General features: G+C 41.8%; 1 long non-coding RNA gene across 3 annotated transcripts in view; it reads left to right on the top strand.

The window, feature by feature from the left end:
* LOC148190145 (uncharacterized) overlaps positions 1-20721 on the top strand; it is a 78496-nt gene extending 57775 nt beyond the window's left edge. For 2 of the 3 annotated variants that reach the window (XR_015777874.1, XR_015777872.1), the window contains one exon: positions 14113-20721. This is a non-coding gene — a long non-coding RNA (uncharacterized LOC148190145). Of the gene's footprint in view, positions 1-7312; positions 7539-14112 lie in introns of those variants that run through there. The other variant, XR_015777875.1, reaches the window with a different exon arrangement.
* The last annotated feature ends 28 nt before the right edge of the window (positions 20722-20749 follow it).

The following is a 20749-nucleotide window of genomic DNA, read 5'->3' as shown; positions in this document are numbered from 1 at the left end:
GGGTAAAATGTGATCAGAAATAATAGAACCAGTGGCTGTAAACTGTCATTTTTAGTTCAGTTTTTGGTAACAGTAATTTCAGTCTTTTGTGTGCTTTTTTTGCAGTGCAGTTACATATGACCTATTTAGTTTGATTTAATTTGGAGGAGTAAAACTTGCTCTACAGTGGCAAAAGTAAAATGACAATCAGTTGGTTCATCAGTGCCATTATTATGCCAATAGTTATTGACATTAAAAGAGTTCATGCTTTAGACGTAAAGTAGAATAATTGAGAAAAGGTTGCTAAGTTTACATACAATTTTAAATAGGAAATTCATGGATGCAGGGATTAAACGGCATCTACAAGATTGCAGGCTTGTCCCCTTGGCTGGCCTCAATTATTCAGCCTCGTTGATAAATAATGGTTGCTGCGTATTACATAGAGACCCCCCATACACACACGCAGGGATCACACTGGCAGTGATTTTAGCTGCTGTAATTAAAGAAGTGTTAGCGGTGAGTGAATAAAACATGCATCAATCGCTCTTCCCTTCATTTGAACCCCCCTCCTCCTCCATTCTGTCCTCTCGAGTTTTCCCCTCCTTATCCCTTTCTCTTTTATCTCTTTTCCTTCTCTATTTCCTCTTTATCGTCTCTTTTTCTCATGTTGCTCTGCTCTTTCTTTTTCCATTCCGCCTCCTGTTATTCTGCTTCTTTCCTGCTATTTTCCCCTGTTCCTGTTCTTTTCTCTGCCCTTCTTCCCCCCACTGTTCCTCCTTTATCACTGTCTCCCTCCTCTTACTCTTCACCTCTTCCTCCTCCCCTCTCAGTCCATCCTCTCCTCCTCCTCCTCTTCTCTCTCCTCTCCATCATTTCCCCAGAGGTGAACCAATGTGTGCAAGCTGTTGCAGCAAGGGCAGCTTTGGCGTATAGAGCTAGTCTAGCTGGGATGAGATATACTGTGTGTGTGTGTGTGTGTGTGTGTGTGTGTGCGTGTATAGACACTTGAAAACACACTTTTTCTAGCACACACACACACACACACACACACACACACACACACATACACACACACACACACACACACGTGCCTTGTAGACACTGCAGGTGCTGCATCAAGATAAATGAGCCGTCATTAGCCAATCAGGTCAGCCGGTGGGAGGGCGATGGAATACCAGAGGAGCGATATCAGCGAGTGGAGGTCAAGCCTCTGACAGGGGAGATGTGTGTATTTATGTGTTTCTTCCTCTGCACACAGAGACTGAGAAGGAGGATTCCCTGATTAGATATGAGCTCCCACAAAGTTTTCTCCTCCTCCTCGCTGCAGCATCCCCTTTCCATCCCTCCGTCCTTCCTTCCTTCCTCCATCACCGTTTCTTCTTTTTTTTTTCTTCCCACCAGCGCTCCTCTGGGAAATGGAGGAGAGCTGAAGATTGTTGTGCTGCCTTTGACGGTCTAATTGGTATCTCCAGCCCGTTGTTTATCTCCTCATCGGCGACTCGTCAGAGTGAAGGAGACGAAGGTTGAGGAGGAATTAAAAGCTTTTCAGAAGTCTAGTTTCCAGCTTGGAATTTCTGCAGGAGGAAAAAGGTAGATGTCATATGGTGTTTTTTAACTTCCCAAAGCACTTCTCCAGGGAAAAAGGCTATGAAACCAATTAGAGAGAAAGTCAGACTGGCATATATTCTCATTGCAGCGCTATAATCAATCAATGGGGGTGTACATTTGCCCTCTTAACATTTACACTACGGCTAATGCAAATGGATTTATGCATAAAGTGCTCGTTCTCACAGCCAAGGTGCTGCTGGGAGGGAGGAAGGTAAATGATTAACCCCGTGGAAAAAACTCTAATCTCCCTCATTCTCTCCTTCTCTCCATGAATGTGTGTGTATGTGTGTGTTTGTATGTGTAGGGGGCTTTCAGGATGCCCGGTGGCTTTCTTTGATCACTAATCCTTTCTCTGGCCTGACTTTCTGTCCCTCGTTTTTTTTCCCTCTGCCCATCTCTCCGCTCTCCTCTCATCTCCTCTCCCGCGCTCGCCTCGCACGGCCAGTTGCCATGTCTGCATTGTGAGCGGCTTACAGGCGGATATCTAGGGCAGGGTGCCCTCTCTCTCTCTTTTCTCTCTTCTATCTCTCTCCCTCTGTCTCACTCTGTCGTTCTCCCCTGCCTCTCCCTCTGTTTTCTTAAGTGCTTAAATGATAGGTTTGGATTTTCACTATTTTAATACAATACTCACGTAAGTAGCAGTTTGTTGTAATCATTCCTTCTCTCTATACTGGCAGTGAAGCAAGTCTTCAGTAAGTGTTGCTGAGTGCAAAATGTAATTGAAATGCGGTATTATTGTACACAAAGTTAGTGGAAAAAAGCAAGAGGATGGGTGCTGATAGACGTAAAGTAGTTCTTTGCCTGGCAAATTACAGTCACTCTTAACTTCTATGACTTGATTCAAAAATTCATGCCTATCCAGAGGATTTACATCGCCACTTCATACACATGCAGTGAAAATAGGAAAGAGGAGTGAAATTGTAGGAATATTATAAAAAGAAAAAAAAAGTTCCTAGTGAGTTCTCACATAAACACTAACAGTACATACAGCTGACAAGTACCTACAGCTAATATCTATATAGCCCATATGGACAAATCTGTTGGCTGGACAAAACAAACCATTTCAACACCACAGAAGAACTTGTGTAACTTAACTATTTTTCTTGACATTCATGGAAAGAATAACAAAAAGCTAATCAATATACACATAGACACAGCCACACTTCATATACAACAGGCTGTTCTCATGCACCATTTGTACGTATAGCCTACCTACCTTAAGTAATGCAACACAATTGGTAAGTAACCAACATGATCATGAGCCAGTGATGTCTGTATAACATATAATTGTGAAGGCTGCAATCATGTGACCGATGGACTGACAAGAGTAAAGAAGATGTAGTATAAAGAGCAAAAGTCCATGTAATGATGCAGGTTATTGGCGTGCCAGTAAGACTAAGTGAACTATGAGTTATTGCATTTCTTTTCCTAAAACAAGCCTAAGTAACATTACTTTCCTAAACCTAACCTACGTAAATCGCCTAAAATGCTCTACATCACTTTACATAAAGTACGTGAGTTTACATTAAGTACATAAGGGCAATGCTTCATTAGATATCACATGAAACGTTGTATTCATTACATACGATCATGGTTAGTGCATATCTTCAGTTGGCTACAACTGTACCAACAGTGAATAACATAGACTTCTAAAACACGTAAAGAAATTGAACGGGATATGGATATATTCAGTCTGAACATATTTTAAGCAATAGAGGAAAAATCTGCAGTGCAAGTTTTGCACGAAAAATTGAGAAATTCAGTTTTCATAGGAAAGGCACAGTTTCGACTCATTAACATGTCTCATTGAAAGCTTCCAATGTAGGTTCAGAAACAAACATCGTGGTTCTGCTTAAAATAAGTAACATCTGTTATACCATAACATCCCATGGCAAATGCCACACACATTACGTGGTTAACAACACTAGTGTAGTGCCGAGACACATCAGCATATTATGCTCAATGGTTAACAAAAAACTCATCACACAGGACATGAACAGCGGTCTCCAGGGTGAAAGTCCCGAGTTTGTTTGACCCATCCACCTGCCCTATGTGGCCTTTCTCTCTCTTTATACTGCAGCACTTTCTCAAAGCATCAAAACATGAAAACAGCAAAGGCCTCTCATACCGACAGTAATGGTGCCTCGGTGCATCAGTATCTGAAGCTGGGGGCCACTGTCAAATCGGCAGTGTTCAGCGAGTTAGATGTGAGTCCAGGTTGCATGATCTGCGACTGCTGTCATCTCTCAACCTTTTACATTACGCGTAACTTTACCTTGCATATTTTATACAAAACAAAGACTGGGTTTTGTCATTTATATCTTACGTCAGGTTAAGAAGAGATAATTCCAGGAATGATTACAGTGACCAGTAATTCTTTAACTATGTTTGGAAAGTGGGTATTGTATGAATGGCATTCAACAGAAATAGAAATCTAACGTTCTTTCTTCTTGTATTCTCTTCATACCCCTTCCTCCCTTTCTCTGTTTCCATCTGTCTCTTTCGCTGCCTCTCTGAGATCACTGTGACCTTTCTGTCCTCTTTTCTCTTACTTTCTCCTCACTATATTTCTTTTCTCCTCTCGGTTTCAGGTAATCTGTCCAACCAGCTGAGGCGAGAAATCTCTCAGCTGCCGCACACACAAACACTCTCTCTCTTTCTTACTGTCACTCTCTCTTACAGTTCGCAGCCTCTCTAAGGCTCCTGCGAATACCTTACAGCATTATTATTCAGCATGATCATAACTTCATAGTGGAGCTCAATGGTTGGCCTGGCGGTTGTAGTGCAAGTGAGACCTCATAATCCCCCCTGCTCTTTGCCCGGGCCTCGTTAAGCTTTATTCCCCACTGGGAACCTGGAGGTTATAATTAACGTACCTCCAGTAGACTTTGGGAGCGCCTCATTGAGTCTCTGTAGTCCTGGTCTCGCTCCACAAGGGGGCAAGAGAGATACTTAGAGAAGCCAACGCAAGTCACAAAGTTTTAGTCCAAGCCTAGAGGACATTCAGAGCTGACCTCTTAAGTGTAACATGCTGAGGCTGCATTCAGAAGTCACCATATTTGTACCCATTTCTCTCCTCACTTATACTTGTCTTACACTCATCTGTTACAAGTAGACTTAAAACTAGTGTACACTTGAAAAACAATAATTCTTACGAAGGGCTCAACCATATCAAAAGCAGGTTAAGTGTCAATATATATTCTGAATGATCACACCTGAAGGCAGGGCAAGAAGCTGCAATCATAGAGCATGGTTAGATAAGTGAGGATAAATGTGCAAACTTTTGTACTCTTAGAAATTGTTGCATTTAATTGTACAAACTTAAAGTGACAATGGTAGTTTTCTGAAGGCTAAAGAAATTACAAAAGAAGATCAAATCTTTCCTACCTTGGCATCCACCTTTCTAACATGAAGGGCCAGATTGTTGGATTTGGGGAAATTCTAAGATTATGAGACAGAGCCTTAGCTATGCAGTTGTCCAAAAGGTTTGGAGGGAGTGTGTCATTATGCCACTTAGCACATGAAAGTAGTTACAGCAAGAGTTTTCCTTCATACAAAATCCAGATAATCTTTCAGGCTGAAAGAATTACTGGATTAATCAATCACTCAATTGACAGGAAAGTTGTCAAGAACAATTTTGATAATTGATCCATCATCCAATTCATTTATCAAGCAAAAATGCCAACTGGTACCCGCCCAAAAAATGGTATTTGTTTTTTTTTCTGTTTTTCTGTTGGATTTCACAATGTTTGTCACACAAAACAAGCCATTGGAGAACGTCATCCTGGACTCTGGGAATCTGGCGTTTGTCACGAAATAATCATTGGTTGAGGTACTATTTTATTTAATCTAATACTAAGTCTAAAGCCCCTGTCCTACTGTACAAATGACCCACTAACTTCTGGCTTTTGTCTTCAGTGGATAAGATTATAATCAGTATTCATTCTCAGGACAAATTACTCAGCTGAAGTCACGTTGGTAATCGGCTCCAGCTCTGATCGGCTCTGATCGGTATTGATGGAAATGTGTCACCTGGGTGGACATGCTACTTTTCTCCCCTTTCATGGCATGATGTAATGATGGGCTGCCACAAATTCTGCACAGCTCCATCCAAGCAGCCCTCTAACATCTTTTCAAATTAGTTGGCAAAGAGTTTGAAAAAGAGAAAGATATACAGTAAACAGATATAAAAAAAAGAAGTAACAACCACAACATTTTCACTGGCCTCCATGCTGCTTTCTAACCATTTAAAACCACCACCACCAGAAAAAAAAAATAAAAATGGAATACTTGTCTACAGCCGAGCCATGAACATGGCTCTTATCCACTGACAAAGGCAAGTAGTTATTGATCAAATTAGCTTCCCATTGGAACCTGACCAGGCTCACTTAAGGTGGACTGTTAAGGTTATTATCATTGTAGTGACAATCTTTGCTGGGCCAAACAGATAATGAAGAAATGTTTAATGGCATGGTTTCCTGAGTTAGGGAAACAATTACCGATCCCAACTTTATATATTAAAGTGTACTTAAAATATATTGTTCAATTTCAAGTTCAAATTTGTCTTGGCACTACAAAAAAGCCGCTCTTTAACGTGGCTGACCGTTGTTTTATTCTTTATTTTTTTAAGTATGTGTTTAGGCACCAGTACTATTTTAAAAGTAGCATTTTAGCACTATTATCTTGGGAAAATACAATACCCAAACCTTATGGGTTAGAAGTCTATCTGCTATTTTAGTGAGTTTACTTGTGCATGTATACGCTGATTTTGGAAGAAAAGGGCTAAAAGTCAGATTTTTCTAAATCACATTTGCACAAAATACTTCAACTTTCCCATGAAGTCAGTTGAATAGCATTTTCTATTTAAATAAGGTGAGTCACTTCACAAAGTAAATGCCACTTTATTCATTGAAATAAGTCAAAATAACCTCCTTTGCAGTGCAGACTCACCTCATTTTGCTTCAATATTAAGTCACTGACTTTTGCATCATGCATGACAATATCGAAATATTGACATTGAGTATCTATCCATCCTGGAAAGAGGGCAGATACATTCAGGCCCAGGTGGAGTGGTAGTGTGGGTGCATTTGTGTGTAGAAGTGTGTTGGGGGAATTTGGAAATGTGTGTGTGTTGAAGGGGACAAGCACAAAGCACCGGCCTGTGGAGGAGATAGAAAGCTCCTGTGTGTTACAGAGTCAATAGGCTCTTTGTTCACTGGGACTGGGAGACAGTTAGCCATGAGGACAGACCGAGACTCCAACACACCATAGTATACCTGAACCTGCACACACACATGCAATAGCACACACTATTCAAATACCTGTGCCTGACAGGACGTCATTCAATATCTGTCCACTGTTCCTGCTTTAGCCTCTCTATCACCTTATCAGTTTTTCCCTCCCTTTCTCCTCTATGCTCCTCTCTGTTAGTCTCTCTCTTTCTATACATATATTCATCTCTCCCTACCTCTTCATCCCACCTACTGTTGGCCCCTTTGTGATGGAACAACAGAAACTGTTTCCCGTTTTTCTTTTTTTCCTTTTTCCAGCCCTCTCGGTTATCTCGGCTGGGGTGGGGGATTGGTGGGTGGGAGTTTTTACCTGAGAGCAGGACAGAGGGCATTTTGTGTCGGACAAGGGAGCGAGGGTCAGTGAGAAGGAGAAGAGAAAAAGAGAGGTTGGAGGGCGGGTGGAATGGGGGAGACAAGAATGCAACACAGGTAAAAGCTTTGTGCACGTACCAGGAACAAGTGCAGGGATCCAGGACACACAGTGGTTTTTATGTCTGTGTGACGGTAAAGAAAAGGTGGAACTGGGGCTTAAAGCCAGAGAAAAAGGACATGGAGACAGGAAAAAGAGCACCACTCGATCAGATAAGTGGCAGCGAAATGGTTTGTACTTGGCCACACATTGCCTGAGTGAAGGGAACTCCGAAAAAGTGCGGGAATGATGTAAGTTAAACCAAATCTTCAGGCATTTCTCCCATTTTTATGAGCTTTTGCTGCTTTTAAAAAGTAATCTGAATTGTATTAACTGTAATATGCCTCTTAAATGTACCCCCTGCATTTAATGACCTAAAAAACTATACATTAAAACAAGTGCTTTGGGATTCCGAATATTCAAGGCCATTTCAGGGTAAAACATTTCTTTTATAGACCAGTTAGAACGTGTTGTTGCCTGCTTGATGGGAAATGTTCTGGACGGTAGGTTTCTCACTGGCTACTTTTATTCCATGAGTAGAAGTCAGGCACATGTCAGCACGAATCACACTCACATACAGTGTTTCTCCTTCGTGTGTGTGTGTGCGTGTGTGTGTGTGTGTGCGTGCATGTGTGTGTCTGAAGGCAGGCACGGTATAAATAATGGATAAAGTTCTAATAAGCTTTCCGTGGAACGTCTCTGGGCTGTTGACCATTGGGATCAGCATTAGGATTCTGTCACTCAATCTTAAAGGCAGAACACTGAGCTTATCTCCACACACAAACACAGACACATGCAACTTCCACTGCACACACATGCAAGAGTACGCATTCTCACTCACGCACACAAACACTCATCGCCTTATCTCGTCGTCCAAACAAGAAGATAACAAATAAACCACATTGTCTGTTTCCACAGAGGATCTCGATAAGGTACAAATCAGCTTACGCACACAAACACAGGCAAAAACACACACACGCATAAACATATCCCTGCACATACGAGAAAGCGGAGTGAGTTTTCACAGGGATGAGGTTGGAAAAGATGGACTTAAACAAGGATGGATGACTTTGACATTAATCCTACCTGCTTCAAACTCTCTCTGAGTGGCCCTCTTGCTTTATTCTCAAACCCTGCTCCTTTATCTCGTTTCTTCTTATCGCTGCATGTCTTTCCAGCCCTCTGACTTCCCATTCCCATGCTTGTTGCTAGAGCAGTCACTCAAAAAAGAAGGGATTCACCTCCAAACCTTACAGGAGCTCTTTGTTCACCAGATACAGAGGAAATATATCGTGTGTGTGTTTGATCTTAAGTGTTTGACATTTCTGGAAATTATTTCTCACTCTGAGTTAAATGAAAGATAAATACCAGTCTCACATTTATATGGGGTGTATAAAGCTGTAGCCAATAGCCAGTTAGCTTAACTTAGCACAAAGACTAAAACCAGGTGCCTCTGTTCAAAGGTTTAAAAAAGGTTTTTAAAATAAATCTCCCTATCTAAACTAAAGCTCTGATATCTTTAGTATATCATCTAGGCCTTTGCCTGAGTCAATAAGCACACTTTCCAAAATGCCAAACTATTCCTTGCAGAGATATGTTTCCTAAGGCCTTTTTCCATAGCAAGAGTTTTGTGTTATGAAGGGATCATACTTGACACTATCAGTGGTGATATCGTTATATTTTGATAAAACCATATCTTTGCGGATGATGCTCTAATAAGTGTTAGAATTTAATAACTAAATCGAGCCATTTGAATGCCAAAAACATGATGATTGTCTTTGGGAGTCCAAATATTCCAGACTAGAAACAGATCTGAAACAGCATTTAACTTGTATGCACAGTCATATATTTAAGGCCACATTCAGTCCATGCTGGCCCTTGCAGCTTAGAGATATGGAAAGTATAATTTAGCCATAGTTTGTCCACCAGCGAGAATTGAAAAGTATTTTGGTCACATAAAAAAAAGGATTGAATGGCAGGCCTATACTATGCAGGAATTGCTGGCTACAATAAGTCAACTGTATCGCCAGAAAAAGTGAAAGCTAAACCCAGATTCACTCTTATGTTTAAATGAGCTTTGTCCACATGGTATATTTGCATTTTTTCTGTGCTGTGTAAACGATTTTCATAGATGCCTCTTGGATGCATGCCATTTTTGGTCTGGCACCAGGTCTTGACCTCACTTGCTCTGAAACTAGTTTTGAGTCATGAACATAATGAAATAAGAGGCTCAGGCAAAGGGAAAGGTTCTATACAGATTAATTACACCATCAGACACTTTTAGTGGGTGATAAGTGATGATTAAGAAGATAACTTTAGTCTGTTCATAGATTTTTGGGGTTTTTTTTTGGTAGGAAATCCCTGCATGGTCACCTTCAAGTACTAAGCGTCATTAGTTTTGTTATGTGTTTATGCAAAGTGAAATGTAATGTTGGCTAATATATCATTATCAGATATTTGAAACTTTGAATATTAGCCTACTTTATTCTTTTTAAATTTTATTTTATTAAATTATATTTTCTTACTTTCTGTAGGTTTTTGTTTTATTTGTAGTTAGTTGTTTTTGACAAATTCAATTTCAAGTTAAGTTTATTGTTTGAACTTGCATTATTTTTGTTTTAAAATGCATGTACATATATGTTGGTAGCGACTATTTATACGATCATTAACTTATTTTGATGTGTTTATTTAAAAAGAAAATAAGCCAATGCATTATCAAGGTATTTTTGACTTTTAAATGTCATTATTGGTCAAAAAATCCAATATCTGTCATGATAATGCATTAGTTGCAGGGGTTACAGCTCGATAGAGCAGAAGGGGCCAACCAGTGTTTCAGTGGTGAGGATACTTGGGACCATTGTTACCTTGAAATTAATTATTTACAAGTTAAACTTTTATCAGAGTCTTACATAATTCACATTCATTGCCGCTTTGCTTTTCCCTTAGCCAGTATCACCGACCAAAAATATTGGTCTAACCTTGGTTTGGATCCCACCATGGTTGGTTCATGCATGGTGCTATGCCGTTCTCGGGCCTGTGGCTGTTCATTTATGTGTGTATTTGTGGATGCACGTGGGCTGCTTTGCCTCCCTCTCCCTTTCTGTTAACGTTGACTCATCCATTTTCAGCCAGTTAATAATTCAGAGGGTCTGCAGGCTGTGTTTTCATCTGTCTCATCTCTGCGCTCGCCTGTGAAAGAACCCCTAGTAATTACACACCACCAAAACAAGACACTGACTCCGATGGCTGGCAGCGTGGCTGAGGATAGAGAGTGAGCAAGTGTGTTAGGGGAAGAGAAAGAAGAAGGGAAGCGGGTGAGGGTGAGGAAAGGAGAGATCGGAGGACAGGAGGAGAGGGATTGGAGGATACACAGGAGACAAGAAGGATACACAGTGGAGAGAGGTGTCTCAGCACTGTTGTAAATCCTCTGCAGGGCCTTGTAAGCTGTCAGACAAGCTGAGGGTGTTAAAGGCATGAAGTGAGAGCTACACACACTCCTGGACACACACGCATGAATCATTGTGCGGAGAGAAAAGTTTACTCCTGCTACCGGCAGGACTGGCTCGCTGCTGTGTTTTATGGCTTTCTATTCCTATGTGATTTTCTCTGGCATGTCACATAGGGTCTAAAGCCATTGGGTACAGAGTGGGAGATCTGCAGACGAGGATTAGATGGATATATGAAATGACAGTGGAGGGATAAAAGAAGAGCACATGGAGGTTTAACAGCATATATATGTACACACACACACATGCACTAACACTGGTGTATACTGCATGGCCTGAGGCGTTTTGGTCTCTGCTTACAGGCAGCCCGGAGTCAAGCTCAGCTAATTGCCCCCATATGAGACAGGTTGAAGCACACATCAATCCCAAAAGCCACACACACACACATGCACGCATGAATGCAGACACTTTATGTTTGGCCTGTGCTTGTGTTTTTGTCACCCACTCTCTCCCACTTGCAATACCCACACATGCACTCTCTCTCTCTCACACACACACACACACACACACACACACACACACACACACTATATAAACTCCCCAGCCAGACCTGATGGTGCTGCTGACTCAGGTTGGTATTTAATGAAGCTCTCAGTTTCACCTCGCGTCTCCTAATCTCAGTGCTTGTTTGTGATTGGCTGCTAGCACACTAGTGAAAAATGTTAACGTTGGGAGTTTAGTGAGCCTTAAGTCTACTTCTGGCTGTGTGTGTGTGTGTGTGTGTGTGTGTGTGTGTGTGTATTGAACTTGTTCTTGCCACATAGTGAGGACTGCTGTTTTTAACCAACAGAGTGAGGACATTTTGGGAAAGTGAGGACATTTTTTTCCACTCTTCACCTCCTCAAAGGCCTGTTTGAGGGTTAACACTTGGTTTTAAGGTTCATTGTACAATTGGGTTTAGGTGTGGGTTGGGGGTTTAGGTTAGGTAAGGTGCCAGGGAGTGTGAGTGTGTGTGTGAGGGAGAAGGAGAGACAGTGTAAGCAAGAGAGAGAGTAAATGCAGTGCAAATACGGATGTGAAAAAGGTGAGATGCGTAATGAGTTTTTCTTCTCGTTGAGTGACAACACTCAATAGACCACAATACCAATCTTTGCCACTGTGTGTGTGTGTATGTGTGTGTGCAGTGTGTGTTGACTGACCTATTGACTAAACCGCAGTAACTTTCTCTGCATTAAGTTTCTTGCTGAGAGCACTGCAAAAAGGTGAAAGACAAACATGCGCAGTCCAGAGCATTTTATATAAAGAGCCATCTGCTATATAGTTACTGGATTACAACCATTTTCCAGCTGTAGTTGATATAGATGATGGGGAAGGTTATGATTTGATCCCATACAGTATGGTCACATGCATGACTACAGACTCCTCACTATGTATCCTTCCGGGCTGACCATTTCACTAACACTGTCACTGTCAGGTTGATGCGTTGATCCCCTTTGGCATCTCAGGACTGTGCTCCCATAGTGGCTCCTTTAGTCACAATCTGGATTAGAAATTGAAATGAGAATTAAAATCATACCTCACCTATAGAGTTCCATAGTAAGATTAGATACTTAAGGCATCTCGGGATCCAGAAGTAAATATCACGTTTATTCAGAGTTAGTTGACTGACAGTTGGAGCACTTTGGATTGAAGTATGGCAGCCAAGAAGTATTTCAATAAGAAACCTCCACTCACTGCACTTAAAATTCTATTGCAATAAGGGGGGACAGAAGGTAAAGACTGTGATTAGCAGATAGATGGTTTGCCACACAAGAACATTGATATTGAACAGTTGGTTTTACACCCATTGGTTTACAGTTCTGTCCCTCTAAAACAATTGCAGTGTGGTTAACGTTGGGGGAGGATTGTGGTTTTTGCAAATGGCTAAGCTATGGTTACATTTAGGCTACTTAAACACTTGGTTCAAGTGAAAGAAAGGTTGTGGTTATGACCAATAGGGGACACAAATACTTATGTGTGAAACTTTCCAATATGACAGTGATACTGGCTAACATCTGCTAGTGACACTAGAGTTGCAACAATGCAATGTCTAAATTTGGTAGACCTCTTTTACGCAGCTTTTTCTTTGTAGAAGTGGAGGTCAGGGATCATGGATTTTGTAACCTTTAGAGCCATCCCCTAAACAAAACTGATAGACTTTTCAGTAAGTTGAACTTATTAAAAAGCGATGGCTGTAACACAAATGTATGCTATGATGAAACTATCAAGAAGACCATGTGTTTCTATTTTAGGTAACATTCATTGAAAGGGAATTCTGAAATGCTAATTTACAATATGAAAAAATACTTCAGGAACTAAAACCTATACTTGCTTAGGAACTCTAACTATAGCTTTTTCTACAGTATAGAGAATGTGAAGTTGATGTCAGTGCATATATATATTGTAAAGGGAACCATTTTGTGAGATCATGTTAAATTACCTGTGCTCGACATGGTGGTCGACTGAAAGTGCTTGGACAAACTTATCAAGACAACAAAATAGATCCATATAACTTGGCAGTCTAAGACAGAAAAAGATGATTACAGACCCTGATACATTCATTTCTGCATCTCATTCCTGGACAGAGTGCATAAACTCTGGTAATAGAGTTAACAAAGTGCATACCTTCCAAGATGGCACCCCTGTCCCCACATGGCATGCCCTACCCTCCGATTCTCTATCTCTAATGAATTATATAAAGATGCACACAATATTTTCATTCCTGAGAATTTTTATAGATTTGGCTCATCACTGATTACTGCTTAGACACCTAGCCCATAGTGCTAACCTAGTGAGAAAAACTTTAAAAAGCTAAATAGAGAAGTTGTTGAGCCCAGGTTGAGTCCAAAAAAAAATGGTACTCAAAACAGAAAAAATGACACACCATTAAAGCTCAAAATGTTTGTACAGCCTCAAGTTTTATTAAAATATTATAGTGAACACATTTCTTTCTCAGAAAAGTTGCACAGCATTAAATGACTGCTCATAAAACTACTTGCTCACTTGATCATATTTTTATTTTTATTTTTTACTTCAGGACAGTCCTTTAGGCGAACTGTAAGTGAATCAAATGAAACTGAAAGAGGCAAAATCTCTTCATCATAGAGTTCTGTTAAATATTCTAATCAGAAAACTCACTGCCTCAATAAGCATGAAAAACTGAGCGCCCTCTTTCTTCTTTGATTCCAGATATCCATTTGTGTTCAAAAGCCTCATGCGCTCTCAAGCAGTGTGATATCTTGGCAGATTGCCAGATGAAGGAAAAAACACTTTAACACCTCCCCTCTTCTCCTCCCCTCCCCTCCCCTCCTCCCCCTCTCTTCTCCCTCTCCCTCTGCAGGTTTATGTGGATGCGGTGCATCAGATAGGCCATGCCCTTCACCTGCGCCTGCTTCTGTGGCCTGAACGGCTTCTGTCGCAGACGGAAGAAAAAGAAAAAGGAGCAAGCAGAGGAAGAGGAGGGTGAGGAGGTAGAACGGTGGAGGGATCAGGAGACAGAGGTGTGACGGCGGTGCAATCAGGCGTGCTCTCCTCACCATCACTAGGGTTTTATCCTTTGACAGACTGGAATGTACAGCCCGGGTTACTGCTGCTCAGTACAGACTGTCTTATATTTTGCATGGGGATACTAACGGGAATGGTAAAGGGGCTTCTGCAGGCACTGGCTTTTATTTTAAAATTCAGAATTTATTTGGGTATTTCTAAACCTCTTCCATTGGAAAATTATTTTCCGGTAGTTTACGTGACAAACTTCAGGTTCTACTTAGATTCTACCTTTCAAGCTGCACAAACTCAACAACTGCAACACTGTCTTGAGACGAATCAGATTGGTGAAAATAAAAGCCTCTGAACTCGGAGCTCATCCCCATTACCCATCCTTGCAGCACTCTAATTTTCCCTTGGCAGCTGACTGAGAACTTTGCTTCTGCTGGTGTGATTCCAAAAAAATATCTCTTATCTGTTTGATTAATTTCTTGCCATAGCTGGTGTACTGTACAAGGTGTGAAGAAAGCCATTATTTCTCTCAGTCGCACTTCTCAGCGAGGCTGCACCTCTCCCTTCTCCTCCTCAATCACAGCAGAGGCCAGCGCTCTGCACCTCCTCACCTACATGCTTATGTCAGATCGACTTAGTGAAAACTTCAGCCAAGTGAGAAAGTGTACAGTAATTTCCAAAGTCACCCATGGAGGGCCGCAGCCCATCTCGGTTTTCACGCTGAGCTGGGCTTAATCTAAAGCAGAGCAGCTGTCCAATCAGCAGCTTAGCTGGAGTGTGAAGCTAGGAGTCAAGGGTCAAAATGAGCAACAGGACTGTGCAAAGTCCCTCCTCTGATGCTGTAGCATCTCTGTCTCATTAATAGGCAGACAAGTAATCACAAACACACAGACACTGATGCAGACCCATCCATTAATGTCCCCCGGTGGGAGTGGAGTGTCTGCACGTAAATGCCACTGCGGTGCGCTTCCAGCTGTCACCTGTGTGAGTGTACGACTCTGAAAGCGTGTGTCTGTGTGTTTGCGTTTCTTCTTAGCTGCAACAATAGACTTTCAAACCTGAAACAAGTGGTTAAGAGATCTATTCAACCGCTATAGAACTGCCTTTTCAGAATGCACATCCAGACACAAAGACACAGGCACAAACACACACACACAGGTCTCATTAGCGTATGTGATTATGCATGGCACGTCCAGTCAGGGAGTGGAGATGTAATTAACCTTTTCCAGCAGGAAACAGATGCCTGGATGTCACACGCAAACACACAATGACATACACACACAGACACACACACACACGTCTGCTGTCAGGGAAACAAAGCCAACGTCACGGTGTCACGGAAACAAAGCCCCAAAAGCACCGCCTGGCACTCTGTGATAATCCCCTCACGCATATTTACATTCAGGGCTTAGAATACGCCTCGGTGCTGCCGTCTCCACCCCCCGCCACACTCCGCTACCACCCCCCCACCACCACCGCCCATCCATCCTCTCTCCTCTCTCCATCTACCTTTCGGCCTTCCGCCACATTCACCCTTTTCCTTACGCTATCTGTCTCTCTCGTCCGTCTTTTACATCTCTTCCAAAACTCTCTCCGTTGTGTGGTTCATCTTTTCATTATCAGTGGATGGTACATGGCCTTGCATGGCATCTCCCATAGATTAGCCCCCACTCTCTCTTTCTCTGACTCTGGATATCAGGGATTTCTTCAGGCGGGCAAAAAGCTGCTTTACGACAGATTAATGGATGGTCCTGATTGTGTCTGTTGGTGTGTGTCTGTGCCTGTGTGGAATAGATTGTCTGTTTACTCATTCTCCTGCTACAAGCAGCGAAATGAGACAAAGCTAAAGCCATTTCACAGTGTAGAGCACCTATTATGATTCACTGTGTTACGACGCAGCCCTAATGAGAAAGAGAGAGAATGAGAAGAGGGGCTGGAGGAGGATAGGGGAGGAAGAGAGAAAACGACGGTAATGAGAGCGAGAGCTGGATACGGAAGAGGGGGGCTAATGCTAGACAGAGCAGTCATGCTAATTGGCTACAGTGGATAACTTTCTGAGGCGGGGGATGAGTGTGTGTGTGTGTGTGTGTGTGTGTGGTGGGGGGCAGAGAAAAGAACAGCCTGATCTGTCGGCGTTACACTCGTTTAACGCTCCCTCCATTTCACCCCTTTAATGAGAGGAATATTCGCTCCAGTAATGGCGAAAGACTCGAAATTGGTAACGATTTGTTGCGCACACACGCGCACACACACACACACACACACACACACACACACACACACACACACACACACACACACACACACACACACTTGAAGGTGGTAAGGGGTGAGGGGGGTGCTGTAGGGAGGATAGAGTTGGCGAGGGTGGGTGTGTGTTTTCCCTCAAGCACCACAGCCCAGTCCTTTATGGATCATGGCAATTTTCAGGGATTGTAACTCAAGGACAAACAGCTAAAAATAGAGGGGTGGTGCACGACTCCTGCGACAGTGGGGAGGGGAGGTGCGAGGAGGTGTGTGTGCACGCGTGTACGGGTGGGGACAGCGAAAACGAGTCCTGTCACATTAGATTTGGGTCAGAAACGAGGGAAGAGCCGACGAAGCGGAGAGTGTTACAGACGGCGAAGAGATTCATCACTCGCTGCTCCCTGTACTTCTCGCTCGTCTCCTTCAACACCTCGCCGCCCTCCCCCTTCTCTCCGGCAAAGATGGTAAACCGCTGGAAAGACAAACGAGAAGTAGCAGGAAGAAAGGGAGTGAGAAGTGAATGTATAATGTGAGAGAAAGAGACTGAACCACAGCTAGGTTAGATAATATTATAATATTAATATATGCCATTCTATCTGAGCCTCTTTGCTGTATAATGAGTGCATACATAAATTCATACTATGGAAGATCCCAGTAGGGAAGGAACCCTAATGGTAGAGCCTCCCTCTTACTCCTGAACTGAGTCAGAGGGTCTGTACCCAGTCAGGCTGTTCTAATGCACTAATTGTATGTAGGCTATAGCTATGAAACGTAATGCACCAGAATTAATATATAACCTGTGAGATAATGAAGGCTGCAAATGTAACTAATGCATTGATGGGAGTAAATAAGGAAGTAGTATACAAAGTGAAAGTCTGCATAAAAAAGCATGTTGAGGTAGATGGGTCAAATAAACACACAATATTCCCTCAAGAGACTGGTGTTTGTGTCCCATGTGAAATTAAGTAAATTTTGAGTTATACTAAGGTATATCGTCACGTGGTGTTAAGAACGTTGCTTTACAGTTAAGTAGGTAACATGATGATGCCCAAGACCAAAACCACATAACTTAATGTTAAGTATGTAATATGACAACACCCAACCATGTTTCTGCACCTAGACCAAAACTACGCAACTTTAATTTCCTAAAGCTAACTTATATTTAATTTTATGTTAAGTAACATGATGATGCACAACCATGTTTCTTTTCCTAGGCCTATCCTTTCAAAACACTAACCCACTTAAGTTTACATTAAGTACGTAAGTTAACATTTAGTATGTAACTTGACAACACCCAACGATGTTTCATTTCCAAGACGAAAACTATGTAACTTTGATTTCCTTAACCTAACCAATGTAATTTTGCGTTAAGAACATAACCTGACGATGCCTAATCATGTTTCTATTCCTAGACCAAAACTACATAACGTTAATTTCCTAAACCTAATCTATAGTTTGCACTGAGTATACATGACAATATTCAACCATGTTTTTATTCTTAGACCAAAACTATAAAACTTTAATTTCCTAAACGTAATCAACAAAATTTTAAGTTCATAACATGATGATGCCTAACCATGGTTCTTTTCTTACGCCTAACCATACCAGTAGGGGCACTGGAACAAACTGCTGTATGAGCATTTTTGAAAGATATAATACAAACTATTGCATGGTGATATGTTGACTCAGTTTAAAGAAATAGTTTGACATTTCCAGAGACACGCTTGTTACCTTTGTTGTTGAACGTTAGATGAGAAGAACAATACTATTCTCATCTATGTTTAGTAAAGAGTGAAAAGAAAGAGGGAATCAATTAGCTTTGCATTAGACTGGAAGCAGATGAAACTCTTGACAAGACAATAAATCAACATATTTCCAAAAATATTAAACTATTCCTTTAATCCAGTGGGTGGTATATTGGTTTACCCTCTGTATCACAAAAGGAATTGAACTACATAGTCCTATCCATGATAGCCCAGGGTCAAGGAAACTAAACCCCTCATCACTTGAGACAAATATTCAAATATAAAGAAGGTGCTTTGAGACACAAAGTGCTATGGCTGTGGATTCCCAGTCAGTCATATTGCCCAAATTTTGACTGTAGTTTGGAATATGTATTTCATGACATTGTTAGTACCTTTTTATTCGAAGAATGTCCTTCCGTGCCCGAGCGTGTTGTCCCTCCATTACTTTCTCCTTCCCTCTCCCACATCTGTTCTTTTTTCCTAATGAAGAGGAAAGTGATGGTCCCACCAAGGCTAATTAAGAGGACTGAGATGCAAAGCGCTGACAGACTGGTGATAGAGTCAGGAGGGAAGCGTCAATGCAGGCCGCTTAGAGCTCCCACCAGGAGCATCAGAGGAGGGAAGGGAGACAAAGGATGCTGGTAGAAGAGATAAAAACGAGCGGAGGAGGAGGAGAAGAGAGATATATGGCGTAATGGAGACTGTAATGGGTTTTGTCAGAAGCACCTGTCAGGGTCAAGTTAAAACGACTTCGGTGAGCGAGGAAGAGAGGGACTAGAGAATGGGAGAGGGGAGACGAGGCCAATTGGAGTCAGGATCCCGGTGAGGAGAGGCCCTCGTCCATGCCAACCTCACCTGATTGCCAATTTGTGCCAGTCTACAGACATAAAACGCCAATACGAGCCAAGCGCAAACACACAAGGATTCGGGGAGTGCTAACAGCTAAAAGCACCCATACACATTCACTCACACACATGTGCGAACCCACGCTGACAACCCACCTACGCCGGCTGATTGGACACATCTAGCCACTTAACAAGGTGTCCATGGTGGCCGACCTAAGCCGTGTGATTGGAAGATAAAACTGCCAGCGTTAAATATCTAATTCTCCCCCATGTCTAGATGAAAATAAGGTGTAGCGCTGATTAGATTGCAGCCTGCTGTGCCAACCTCGGGTCTGCGCCATGTTCATTACCAGCCCTCACCCCCCCAGCCCAAACCAATCCTATCTTGGTTTGTGTTCTCCTGCCAACCTCAGATACTCTATTTGTGATGGAAAAGCAATTCTCACACCCTCGACAGTTGAGGTCGATGCCTGAGGAGTGATGAAATTAAATCGAGTAAAATGTATTTATAAATCGCTGTTAAAGCTGCACCTGGCTATTCAACATGTTGACTGCCCCGAATGGCAGCAAGGCATAACTGACTGAAATTTAGGACCTCTGTGCAGAGTAATCTTGTTAAGGTGGTGTCAAAATGTCCCTCTTTTAGTCCGGAGAGAGTGGAGGTGATGAAGAGGTTCAGCCATCATCCCAGGGACAAAGTTCTCACTTGGCGCTGTTTAGACTTTAGCTTCATAGAAAATTTCTGCGGCCATTGAACATTTTGACACCAGTGTTTAATTCAGGCAAACATTAAAAACCTCAGCATTTTTAACTTTGCCAATTGGAAAGATGTACTTTTTAGGAGGAATAGCTTCAACATAACCTTAAAAATCACAGCCATACATCAGGTGTAAAAAACTGTTTATCATTTCGATGAACAGAAGGACAATCAGTTACTTAATGTTGTGTGAAACCTTAATTCATGCTTCACAGGGCACTTAAGACACTAAAGACATGTCTTGGTATTTGGGGTTATTAAGAAGCGAATTTGCGTTTCCTAGGATAGCTTAAGCATGACTCTGTCTTACTCTGCCTCTGATTTTCTTACCCTGACATTCTTACCCGAACCCTACAGCTGGGAGATGTGAAGAATATCAAATTTCATGATAATTTTGCGGATATCGATGTTGATATTGCAACAATATTGTAGAGCTGACTATTGGTGTTTTCACAAAATATTTACACACTGAGATTTTTGATAAAAAAAATCATCAATAATGTGGATATAAAGACTAAGTGGGTACAGCCAAATAATAACAGCTAGAACAGTCTGGTAAGTTCAGAAAATTACATTAGTTATCCAGCCTTTAAAATTAGAAAAAGACGACACGATATCCAAAATCTGAGACGATATCCAGTCTCATGTAACAGTATTGATATATCAACATATTGCCTAACCCTACCTAACCCAAACCAATCTTACTCCTTTTGCCTAAATCTTACCAACCCAACCAACGAAGGCAAGAAGTGCTGGTCAGTCAGAGGGAGAGGAGGACAGGTCATGCCTTCGCCATCCAAGGAAACGTAAATTCACCTTTAAGATCATGGGAGACATGACATTCATATCCATCTTTTATGGGATGCATATATATATATATATATATAT

The sequence above is a fragment of the Plectropomus leopardus genome, chromosome 2, assembly GCF_026936395.1.
Source record: "Plectropomus leopardus strain MGB_pleo_1.0 chromosome 2, ASM2693639v1, whole genome shotgun sequence".
NCBI classification, from domain to species: Eukaryota; Metazoa; Chordata; class Actinopteri; order Perciformes; family Serranidae; genus Plectropomus; species Plectropomus leopardus.
This window is presented reverse-complemented; position numbering and strand designations above follow the sequence as displayed.